General features: G+C 41.3%; 1 protein-coding gene across 3 annotated transcripts in view; it reads right to left on the reverse strand.

Annotated features, from left to right (window-relative positions):
- The window catches only part of KCNN2 (potassium calcium-activated channel subfamily N member 2), a 583,536-nt gene that overhangs the window by 82,369 nt on the left and 488,140 nt on the right, over positions 1–13,027 (reverse strand). The gene's annotated exons all lie outside the window — the stretch shown is intronic.

Below are 13,027 nucleotides of genomic sequence, written 5' to 3' on the forward strand. Positions count from 1 at the left end.
TTCAAGAAATGTGCCAGGAGCCCACCAGGGAGCCGAATTTAGACAGGAAATGGGAGTAGCATGGCACTAAAGGCCAGGCAATGTGACTTTGAGGAAATGCCATTAAGACTGGACCTAAAAGAGGAGCAGGGACTAACCCTGTCAAGAGATAGATGAAAGAATACATGTGAGGATGTTGTCCCCAGCACGGTGTAGGTGCCCGTCACTGGAGAAAGATAACTGTGGTAAGCATGTGCCGTGGAGCGCTGCCCCGGACTAGAATGGATAAGCTAGGCTGGCAAAACAGCAACAGAAATGGTTCCCAAAACAATGTTGGGAAGGGACGAGAAGCGGAACGAGATTTATCATGCAATACCATTAATGACACTTAAAAACACATACACTCACAGAAAGCACAATATATCAGAGATGGGCATATCTCTAAACACACACTTAACAAAATGGCTACTTTTGTGGGAAAGGGAAAAGGGAGAGAAGGCATGGGATCTGAAGAGAAAAAAATAATAAAACTAAAAAAGATGGAATGAACTGCAGAGTATGACAAACTCAATTTTGCGGCTGAAGGACAAAAAAAGAAAAGATGACACCGGAAAGGGAATTTGCTGGTAGAGGAAACATCATATTCCAAAGCACCAAGACAAGAAAAGTTCTGGCTTTCTGAGGAGCCCAAACGAAAGAGTTATGTGGTATCTGGAGCAACGAGAAGGGGAGGAAGACGTGGCTAAAATACAATTAAGAGCAAAGCACAGGCCAGACTAGCGTGTCCTCAAGAGGATGGGGAACACTTGTACGCCCGTGGCGGATTCATGTTGATATGTGGCAGAATCAATACAATATCGTAAAGTAATTAGCCTCCAATTAAAATAAATAAATATAAATTAAAATAAAAAAAAAAAAGACTCCACCAGGGGCTTTGGATTCCATCCTAGTTACAGAGTCTTGAGAAGTGAAAAGCCAATGAATAGAAAATTTAAAACCACTAGGAAAGAGTTACTTAACATTGATTACATCTGGATGAAATTCTCTTTGGTGGTCTTATAAAAAATGTACCTGTGTTTTAAAAATACTTTTAAAACAAATACTTCTATAGAAAGAAAAGTAGGTTATATTGAAAACACACTTTTCTAAAGTGTTCAAAACTAGCATTTTTGTAGGTTCAAGGAACAGAATTACAATTATGCTTTAGGAGATATCAACTATTCCATAGTATAATAACATATTGTAAATGTGTCTGCAAGAACAAATATTGCCCTTAAAGGGTGTAGTGGATTCATTTAATGCTTGTTCCTTTAAAGCATTTATTACTTTTTGTATTTGTTATTAAAATATTCTTTCATTATTCTAATGAGAAAATCCCCATAAAACAGAGAGAATGAAATGAAAATCCACAGTCTAACAAAATTACTTTCTAAAACCAAGAATTAATACAGATAAAAGAGCTATCATCTTGAATAAATATGAAAGATATAAAGAAACAGAGGAAGAGGCCATAATCATTGAGCAGCCCTTAAATACACTGAAATAAATACGGTTTATTACTCCTAACTCGTGACCCAGGTAGGCCTGAGGAATTACATTCCACTCCTCCTTATCTTCTCATGCATATATGGCCCTTTCATAAAAGCCAAATGGCCATTAGACGATGCATGCTCACAAGAGACAAAGGCTTATACAATTTCGGTCTGAAATAGCAATTTTAAATTAATGCTACTAATTTATTTATACATGTCTGTGACGGATTCACTCTGCTACGAAGCAATGCTAAATATAGCAAAAGGCATCATCAAACCTGGTGCTCTGTGACAACCTAAAGAAGTGGGATGGTATGGGAGGTGGGAGGGAGATTCAAGAGGGAGGGGACATATGCATGAAAGTGAAAATAGCTCAGTCGTGTCCGGCTCTTTGCTACCCATGGACTATACAGTCCATGGACTATATAGTCCATGGAATTCTCCAGGCCAGAATACTGGAGTGGGTAGCCTTTTCCTTCTCCAGTAGATCTTCCCAACCCAGGTATCGAACTCAGGTCTCCCGCATTGCAGGCAGATTCTTTACCAGCTGAGCCACAAGGGAAGCCCAAGAATACTGGAGTGGGTAGCCTATCCCTTCTCCAGGGGATCTTTCTGACCCAGGGATCAAACCAGGCTCTCCTGCATTGCAGGCAGATTCTTTACCAACTGAGCTATCATGGCTGATTCATGTTGATGTATGGCAGAAAGCAACACAACATTGTAAAGCAATTATCCAACTAAAATTTTTAAAAAGAAATTAAATAATCCTAATGATAAAAAAGATGGAACAGAATGAAACATTTAAGTGTTCAAAGGCCTATAGGTCTTTTAGCTTATTCCCCATCTTATTAATAGGCTTTCTCTCTGCATCCAGACCAATCTTCAAAACTTTTTCAAGAAAAAGCCTTTCTTTATCTGGGGAAGACCCCTTTACTGAAAACTGTGGGGAAATACTCCAGGAGAAATCAGCACACAAGAGGAATATTCTATATACAGCGCTTGTATCACCAACTGGAGGAAAGCAGTTTCAGAGAATTGAATCTATAAACTCTGAGACCAACATTAATTTTATTCAGGTTTTAATAAACAAGCCTGGGACAGGTTTGATGGGAATTTATAAGCCAGAGAAATACCCACAGAGCCCCTCGAGCTGTTGTCCTGCTCAGGAATCCCCATCCCCACCTACTGGAAAACCCTCACATAGGGGAGACCCCTCCTCCTCACCAGCCCTATTCAACGTCTCTTCTTCTCTTCTTTCTCCCCTGCATTCAAGCACTCCTACTGCACCCACATGTCAGATTTTTTTTTTATATTTATGGAAAATCTTTCCAAAAAATGGCAAGATTTCCAAAGTACCTGGTGAGCCGAAAGGAGAGACCTTGTTGAACCAAAAGAGAGGCGTTCCAGGCCCAAGGGTGCTCTGGGGAAAGGTACAGGGTGAAAGGGAACAGAAAGAAAACAGGTGTGCACAGCGATGGGCCAGAGATGACATCAGCATCTTTAAGGTCATAGGCAATAGGTATGGCCCACTTGGTTTATTAAAAGAAATCAATAATATATTCCTTGTAGTCTATGAAATGTGAAACTGTCCTTTCCTTTCTTACAGTGCTTCAACCCATGGAAAGATTTAGAACTTAGATTTATTCACTTCCATTAGAAAAATCTGCCTACAACCTGAGGGAAAAGATTGGAAAGGTAAAACTATAACCTTTAGAAAGCAGCTCCTGGACATGATTTGAAACATTCCTGGTGATTTTCCTCTCTTCGTGATGTGAAACCATTTAATACACAAGTCTAGAAAAGTTCTTATTTGGGTGTTATTTTTCATCCTATAACAGCAATATAAAATGCTACAACATTTAAAAAATTTAGTTCAAATAGTCACTGATATTCCAGATATTCATATTTGGCAGAAATTTTAAAAAATAAGCTAGATGGGACAGAAAGCCAGAGGAGAAGCCCAAAAAGACATCAATAAATTCTTTCAAATGTTTAAAGAAGAATTAATACCAATTCTTCATAAACACTTCTGAAAAAGAAAAGAGGAGGGGATATTTCCTAACTCATTCCATTAGCTAGTACTTACTTGACATTAAAATCAGACATCACAAGAGAAAAAACTATAGACTGATATCTATTATGAATATGGATGCAAGAATTCCACCCCTCCACCCCAATTCTGGCAAACTAAACCTAGCAATATATAAAAAGAATTAGACAACATGACCAAGTGGGATTTATCCTAGGAACACAAAAAATTGGTTCTACTCAAATGATTAAACAGAGTTATCACAGGATCTAGCAATTCTTGGCTCCTAGAAATAAACTCAAAAGAACTAAAAAATATGTACATGTAAAAACTTGTACATGAATCTTCACAGCAGCTTTATTCCTAATAGCCAAAAATGTGTGTGTGCGCGCGCACACTTAGTTGCTCAGTCGTTTCCAACTCTTTGAGACCCCATGGATTGTAGCCCGCCAGGCTCTTCTGTCCATGGGATTCTCCAGGCAAGAATATTGGAGTGGGTTGCCATGCCCTCCTCCAGGGGATCTTCCCAATCCAGGGATGGAACCCAGGTCTCCTGCATTGCAGGTGGATTCTTTACCAACTGAGCCACCAGGGAAGTCCATGAATACTTGAGTGGGCAGCCTATTCCGTCTCCAGGGGATTCTGGCTGAGCTACCAGGGAAGCCAAAAGATGGGGATAACCCAAATGTCTATCAACTGAGAAACGGGTTAGAAAAATGTGGTCTCTTCATACAATGGAATATTACTGAGCCATTAAAGGAATGAAGTATTGATACATGTGAGTTACTACTCAATGAAGTTATTAAACAAAAGATCAGTGAACTGAAATACACACAGTTTGACAAATGTTCACTATCAGCATGATTCAAGGGGATGAAGTGGACCAGTGGGAAAGAATGAAGAATTCAGTCACAATCAGGGAGATGGCTGCAATCAAAGCTCAAAAACTGAATAAAAAATTGCAAAAGAAGCAGGCAAGGAAAGCACACGAAATTGAGACTTAGAGGTGAGAATTAATTGAATCTAAAGAAGGTGGCCTCCAAATCTCGTTATCAGAACAACTAGAAGAAAAGGCCTGGCATGTCCCTCTGCAGTGTGGGTAGATCTAGTGATCAGATGAACACAGGCTTTCCGCCCTGTGTGTTACTCCGTGAACAGCTGGGTGGCTGCTTTAGACTGCCTTGGAGCAGAGAACCCTCGCCAAGCAGGCTGCATGTATGAATACTAACTAGGCTCAAAAGTTTACAGAAATAATGCCATATAACAATCCTTTTCTACTAGTTATTTTACAAGTAAAGTTTAGGATTAATCTATTATTTTTTAATCAGAGTTGTGATTTCATGCTAAGAGATGTTAAATCATTTGATTAAATTTGTAAAACAGTGTTAGGGTGTTTAAGTGAGTTTGATCTGCTGTAAGTCTAGTTTATTAGATAAATAAGAGTAGTTGAAGGGTTTGAGAAGTTTGGCTTGTTGGCATTGTAAATGTTTCTTGTCAGGCATTTCAAAGACTTAAAAAGAAAAATGAATACATTAAATTATAATAGAACTTAAATCAGTGAAAGCAATTTAATTAACCAAGTTTGTAAATGAGAACAACTGTTTAAGAATACAGTCGTATCAACTTGAATTAATCAACCATTAATGAAAGTATCAGTAAAGCTATTTTTAATTTAACTATATTTATCAGTTGAGATTTATAAGTTGAGCTTAAATTCTTAAGGGAGACTAGGTTTTAAATATATAATGTTAAGTAGATTTATCAAAAATTTACAACCTAAGTAACATATACTCTTATGTAAAAAAGGCCCCAGACTTTAGTGAAAATACTAATCTTTATATTAATTTCTTTAAACAACTAAATGATGCTTTTAAATACAGAGAGTAAAGCTAGCAGAATTCCTTCATTCTGGAGTGCCTACTAGGGTTCTAAGTGCTGGAGACACAGTAGAAACTGGAAGGAATTAAGTCTTGGTCTGCATGGACCTTACATTCCAGTAGGAGAGATAGGTAATAACAAATACTTATATTTCTAAAAATATATTTATATTGAACGTTTAACAGTGGAAGGCAGAATGGTTTGGAGCATGGATTCTGAAGTCAGACAGCCAAGCTCAAATGGTGGCTCCTTAACAGCTATCTGATCTCTGAAAGTGACTGAGCCTCTTGGTGTCTCAGTTCCCTCATTTGTAAACTGGGGGAATGATAATATTGTTACCCTACAGGATATTAAGAAGTTCAAAGAATTAATATCTGCAAAGCACTTAGAACACTGCCTGGCATGCAGAAACTACTATGACTTTCGTGACAGAAGAATGTCAGGGAACAAGAGGCAAACAGCAGAGTAAGGGGCAGATAGTGCTGGGTCTGGGGAGGGAGTGGGGACAGCTGTCAATGTGTTGTCAGACCCCCACTTCCCTGAAGAGGGGATGACTGATCCTGGGGCTGAGTGTGGTGAGGAAGACTGTGTGCAAAAGTGAGGAGGGTGCTCAGGGCAGAGGGAAGTGCACAGGCCTTGAGGCAGGGGCAGATGTGAGGAGTGTGAGGAAGAGGAGGAAGAAGCCAGTGTGGAGAAACAGCCAGAAGGAAAAGCCTTTGGATGTATTCAAAGTAGATGTCCATCAGCAGATGAATGGATAAGAAAGCTGTGGTACATATACACAATGGAGTATTACTCAGCCATTAAAAAGAATACATTTGAATCAGTTCTAATGAGGTGGATGAAACTGGAGCCTATTATACAGAGTGAAGTAAGCCAGAAAGAAAAACACCAATACAATATACTAACGCATATATATGGAATTTAGAAAGATGGTAACACTAACTCTGTATACGAGACAGCAAAAGAGACACTGATGTATAGAACAGTCTTTTGGACTCTGTGGGAGAGGGAGAGGGTGGGATGATTTGGGAGAATGGCATTGAAACATGTATAATATCATATATGAAACGAGTCGCCAGTCCAGGTTCGATGCACGATACTGGATGCTTGGGGCTGGTGCACTGGGATGACCCAGAGGGATAGTATAGGGAGGGAGGAGGGTTCAGGATGGGGAACACATGTATACCTGTGGCAGATTCATTTTGATATATGACAAAACCAATACAATATTGTAAAGTTAAATAAAATAAAATTTAAAAAAAAACAAAACAGAAAAAAAAACCCTAAGTATAATGGAAAGTTCCTGGAGGGTTTATATGATCGGATCTGCATTTTAAAGGATCTCTGGGTGCCGGGTGGGGACCTGCCATAGGTGCAGTGTGGCCAGAGGGAGCCCAGACAGGAGGCGATAATGCGAGTCAATCTTTTTCTTATTTAATTTTTAATTGAAGTATAGTTGATTAATAATATTATGTTAGTTTTAGGCATACAATAAAGTGATTTGGTGTGACTCATTCTTTACAACCTATTTCCCCTTTAATAATGAGAAATAGGGGTGACTTGGACTACAGCAATAGCTGGTAGATACTGGAAAGTGAATTAATGCTGGATAATATTTTGAAGGGAGAGCCAACAGGATTTGCAGGTGAGATGCTTTGGACAGTTGCGGGCCTTATTACTCAAATTGTGGTCCTTGGACGAACAGCATCAGTATCAACCAGAAGCCTGCAAGAAACACAGAATCTCAGGCCCCAGGTCAGACCTATTTTTTTTTTTATTTAATTTAATTTTATTTTTTAACTTTACAATATTGTATTGGTTTTGCCATATATCAACATGAATCTGCCACAGGTATACACGTGTTCCCCATCCTGAACCCTCCTCCCTCCTCCCTCCCCGTACCATATTGAATCTAACTTGTGTTTTAACAAGATCCCCAGGCAACTTCTCCAAATAGTAAAGCTTGAGAAGCACTAGTCTAGGCAGTGCCGTGGGAGTGGGTAGATGGGGTGGGACAGAGGACAAAGACAGCAAGCTCAAGGATCCAGGCGTCCAGGGTGAGGGATGTGCTGTCTATGCAGGTATTGACAGCTTAGGGAATGACGACTACCATGTAGTGGAGAGAAAGTCAGTAAATCTTCAGTATGCTCAGGGCAGTGGCCAAGAGGAAAGGAAAGAGCTGCAACCAGAAGGGGCATCTAAAGCAGATACTACAACACTGTTTACAATAGCTAAGACATGGAAACAACCTAAATCATCGACAGAGGAATGAATAAAGATGATGTGGTACATTTGTACAATGGACTATTAGTCAGTAAAAAGAATGAAATAATGCCATTTGCAGCAACATGGATGGACCTAGAGATTGTCATACTGAGTGAAGTAAGTCAGAGAAGGAGAAAGATCATGACATTCCTTTTATAAGGAATTTAAAAAGAAATGATACATTTGTATCATCTTACAAAACAGACTCAAAGACTTAGAGAAAGAACTTATGGTATACACTGTTATATTTAAAATGGATAACCAACAAGGGCCTACTGTATGGAACTCTGCTCAATGTCATGTGGCAGCCTGGATGGGAGGGGAGTTTGGGGGAGAATGGATACACGTATGTGTAGGGCTGAGTCCCTCCACTGTTCATTTGAAACTAACATAACATTGTTAATTGGCTATACACCAAAACAAAAGAAAAAGTTGAAAAAAGAAAAAAAGCAGGTGCTTCTACGAAGCAGGGTCTTCTAAGAAGTGTTCTGAGAAGCAAGGAGAGGGAAACATTGGTCCGAGAGCAGAAACCAGGACAAGGACCCCAGCAGCTCCTCCACTGAGAAGATAATTGAGGTTGTGAGTGAAAGCTACCTGAGAGAGCTACAAGAAGAGCAGGGTCCTCAGAGGCAGCCGCTTAGGTTACCAAATGTGACACGAACACAGCATCTGACCCGCAGCTGTCAAAGCGCCAGAAGCATCAAAGTGGGGCAGGTTTTGTTTCTTTGGGTTCTCCCGACAATGCAAACACACCTTGCAATATCTGCACCTCTAAGCATGAGATGCTTCAAAAACATGCCGAAATTTATTTAAATAATTTGCTTCTGGATAAGAGATAGTAACATATGCATACAACTTCAAAAACACTGATAAAAGTCTTTTTAAGTTCCGAAATGAAGATACCTAAACTCTGCACATAATAAGTCTTTAAAAGATTTTATTTTATTAATAATAGACCCTTACGTAACATTTAAAAATATTAACTTTTTGAATCCTCATAACAGTAAGTAGTTAGTAAGTGGGGACCATTCTACCCCCACTTTACAGATGCGTAAATTGAGGCCCAGAGGTTTGGGTACGTCCCACAAGCTCTCACAGTTGACAGACAGCAGAGCTGGGGTTCCGATCCAGGCCATGGAGCTCCAGGCTCTGCGCTGTCATCTCTGTGTTGCTTCTCTTCAACTCAATATAGGAAAATTTCTTTGGAAAAAAAAAAAAAATTAGAGACTCACTGGATATAAGAAACCTTCAGCAAATTATGTTTATTTTCAAGGCAGACTTATCCCAAGTTCATTCCAGACAGATAAGAAATCAATCCTATATTTAAAGAGCCTTTGGGAGGCCATGCCATCATTTCCCCTGATAACTGATTCCAATGTCGGATGCCTCTGACCGCCACGGTCCTCTTCTTCCACTTAACCTGAAACACTTGCAATGCTACAATGCAAGCCCATTTCCCCTTGGCAGCTCTCCGAAGACCAGCCTGCTAGGCTCTGAAATTTTAAATCCATTCCATTTCAGGGCCCCCTCCTTCTCGCCCTTTTTCCCTTGCACATCCTCGAAGTTTCCCCTGCTGAATCATTACATTCATTATTCAGTCCAAAATGCCCTAACTATGATTGCCCTGCAAATCCGCTCTTAACTTGGAGCATGAGAAGCCAGGGACATTGAACGTGTTGTGACCAAGTGTCCTTATGTGACTTGAGCGGAGATTACCTCGGTGGGGAGGCTGGGAGGACAAGCATGTGTCACCAAGGAGATGTGCCGCTCTTGGGTCTCACTCTCAGTAAACACAACCCAGAGGTCTGGCTACACACACAGGGGACCCGAAACTGCAGTGCCTTTTACAAATCACTTCTGCCTCCTCTTGTGTCATTTGCTAGTGACAACAAGAGGAGCAGTTGTGACATGAAGTCAATGATAAGAATGCACTACTATCTATAAGGTAAACAACAAGACCTACTGAACAGCACAGGGAGCTATATTCAATATCCTGGAAAACCTACTGTGGAAAAGAATATAAAAAAGAAAAAAGTGAATCACTTTGTGGTACACAACATTGTGATTCAACTATACTTCAATTTAAAAGAAAGAACTGAGTATCTCCTATGTTTGGGGGCTTTAAGTGTCTCAAAGGCTGAGAACCAATGAATGAGCAGAAGAAAGCAAATATGTGCAATGATCTGCCTAGTAGCTTTAACTTATGCCAATGACATAGGCTGAAAAAGTGTACAGAAGGGCCTTAAACTTACAGCCTAGCATCTTTTAAGGAGAAAGCAATGGCACCCCACTCCAGTACTCTTGCCTGGGAAATCCCATGGACGGGGGGGCCTGGAAGGCTGCAGTCCATGGGGTCGCTGGGGGTCGGACACGACTGAGCGACTTCACTTTCACTTTTCACTTTCATGCATTGGAGAAGGAAATGGCAACCCACTCCAGTGTTCTTGCCTGGGGAATCCCAGGGACGGGGGGCCTGGTGGGCTGCCGTCCATTGGGTCGCACAGAGTCGGACACGACTGAAGAGACTTAGCAGCAGCAGCAGCAGCAGCAGCATCTTTTAAAAACCCTGAAATGCCTTTCAAAAATCCATCTGGGCTATCATAGAAGTATGTGACATGAATTTAGCAGTTGCACCGTTGTCAGATACTTATCTGTGCATGGTAACAACCCGCTGACACACACTGGGAGCTTCCTTTCCCTGGTTCCCGGCCGCCCACTCTGCTGCCTCCATCAACATTTGGCTAAGCTTCATGAATCTAAAAGAATAAGCCCAAGTCTTTACATAAAGGCCACGCTGTTGACCCCCGCCCAGCCAGCTCACGTTCCCAAAGCACCGTGGTCTTCGGGATCAGTCAGAGGGGTTCAACCAAAGACAGGGCACCTCAGTTTCCTGAGTTACAGACTGTGCAGCTACATCCTAAGGATAAACTGCATCTCTCAACCTTTTTTTTCTATCACTCCCCCACTCCCTGCCAATACACCAAGAAGCCTTTATTAACCTAAACACCCGCATGATATTGTGATACCACAGGCTACTATAGATCCGATTTTGTACTTCATATATATTTAAATTTTATACATAAAGAGCAAAATTTATTCATCCCCCCCAAGAACCAATGCTTGCCCCTCTTGAAGATGCCATCACCCTTCTTGAGGGTGTATGGGATAATGATATCTACTTTCCAGTGCTGTTCAATAAAGAGTTCATGAGCATGACTGAGCTCCAGGCACAGTTGAGATCTTTCTTCTACGGCGCTGATGTCTTAGTGGTTAATCTGTGTATGTGCACATTTCCCTGACAACAAGGGAAGTGTTTATTCTTTATCATAATGCAATCCTGTAACACGCGTTGCTAGACTGGACTAAATAATGTAAATGGTGCAACAAAATTTGATCACTGTCCTGTGGACCCATCTCTAAAGCCCTACCAACAGCCTCCAAACTGCCACAGAGCACAAAGCACAGAATTGGGGCTGGGAGGGACAGAACTGGTTAATGTGGCCATGAGCAAATCAGATCTCTTTTCAATGTGGATGTGTATTTTTTTTTAACCTCAGTTCTCCATTGAAGGAGGCCCTCAATGGAGCTAGAAGCATATTTAGGTATTGATAAGCTGTATGTCTGGCTAAAATCCTTATAAAAATGAATACATCCTTTTGAATTTGTGAAACTTTCAGAAAGGAAAAGCAAAATATACTATTCGACTGTGCCTTAATATAAGTCGAGATAATTTAAAAAAAAAAAACACCTCCTTTATGTTATTTCATGCAAAAATGTTATACAATTTAGAAGTGGCTATGAAACAAGCTTTATTCATTTTTCTATTTCTTCTACTATCTGAATTTTTCAGTTAAGCTATGAAATCAAATCACAGAATCTCTTTTAAAGAGACGACAGTTTACATATAGCCATGTAGTCATTTCATGGGGATACCTGAAGGGACCTGACTCTTTATTATTTGTCCTGTAAATCAAAGTTCAGGGTTAGTTTTTCTTGACTGAGGATAATAAGCAAATCCTTGTTTCCCAGTTATTTTTAGGGGAAAACAAAAACATTATTAGCTAATTTTTACAGAATGAGCAGACTGAAGACTCACCCTCAGAGCACAGCGAGTCCTTCCCTCCCTACATGAAGCAAAGCACAACTCTGCCCCGAGGAGCCGAGACTGAACTGCGCCCCCAGGACCAGGAGCGGTGAAGGCCTCACCAGGGAGCAGAAGGCCCCGGGACAGGGCTGAAGCACATGCCCGTTAGAGGGAAAACACCCCCAGCACTGGAATTTGTCTCTTGGAGCTGCTGATGGTGTGCGAGCAGCAGGGGTAGGAGGAGGATGAGAAACGCTCGGGCCGGGCCATGTGGCCCAGGGACACCCGAGGACCAGCTTCCCCCCCTCTCACGGCTCCTAAGGGGAGGGTCAACCCTGCACCTGGCCACACTTGTGCCCCCAGTTCAGCTGTCCCTTCCAATACTCTTGAAAATAAGTGTTTTACCACCCACTTTTCTTCTCTGCGGTCTCAGCTGCAAGTCGAGGTGACCTCAAGCAGACATCGTGTGCACAGCAGCCAGAAACGAGGCCGAATCTGAAAGGGCCGCAAAGGAGAGGGCTTCCGCACCGGCTCCTTCTCCTTGCTTCCTGCCCCACCATCTCATCTCCAGGGCAGGCTCTCGTCCCTAAGGCTAGGTACCCGGCCCCGGCTTTGTTTAACTTTCTCTAAGTGTGTGTCATAACCTTAAATTCTGTGAGGACTGGGACATCTGCCTCCCCTTCTTACTCAGAAACAAAAGAGCTTCTCATCCTCCAAACTGTTCTCCAACAGTCTCCTGATTTGTCAGCTATTTATGGAGCAGTCTCAACGTGCCCAGCACTGGGTTAGGCCACTGTTTCACTCAGAGAGGAGTCAATAGATTGTAAGGACCGTGTCACTGTCCTCAATCTGGTGCTGGAAGAGAGGCTGGCATGCCACCGGCTGGCATATGTGGCTGACAGGCAGACAACTGAAGCAATGCATGAAAGAGAATGACTGCCCGAGCAAGCTGGCAGTCCAACCCCAAGAGCCAGAGTAGTATCACCCCAGGTAGAAAGTGAGGAGTGATGCTTGAGAAGGTTAGAGACAAAAATGTTCTAGAGGCTTTGAAGAGAAAACACAATGCATCTTAAAATCTGTATCTAAATGATATTTCACTATAACTGTTTAATTAAAATACTCTAACCATCATCAAACAGAAATAACCCTCTATTTGTATCAAGTAAACTCTTGCTATGAACCAAGATGTCAGCACGAGTCTGTCTTTTTGCTCTAGTAGAATTCACTTTTCACTTTCATGCATTGGAGAAGGAAATG

The sequence above is a fragment of the Bubalus bubalis genome, chromosome 11 (genome assembly GCF_019923935.1).
Source record: "Bubalus bubalis isolate 160015118507 breed Murrah chromosome 11, NDDB_SH_1, whole genome shotgun sequence".
NCBI lineage: Eukaryota > Metazoa > Chordata > Mammalia > Artiodactyla > Bovidae > Bubalus > Bubalus bubalis.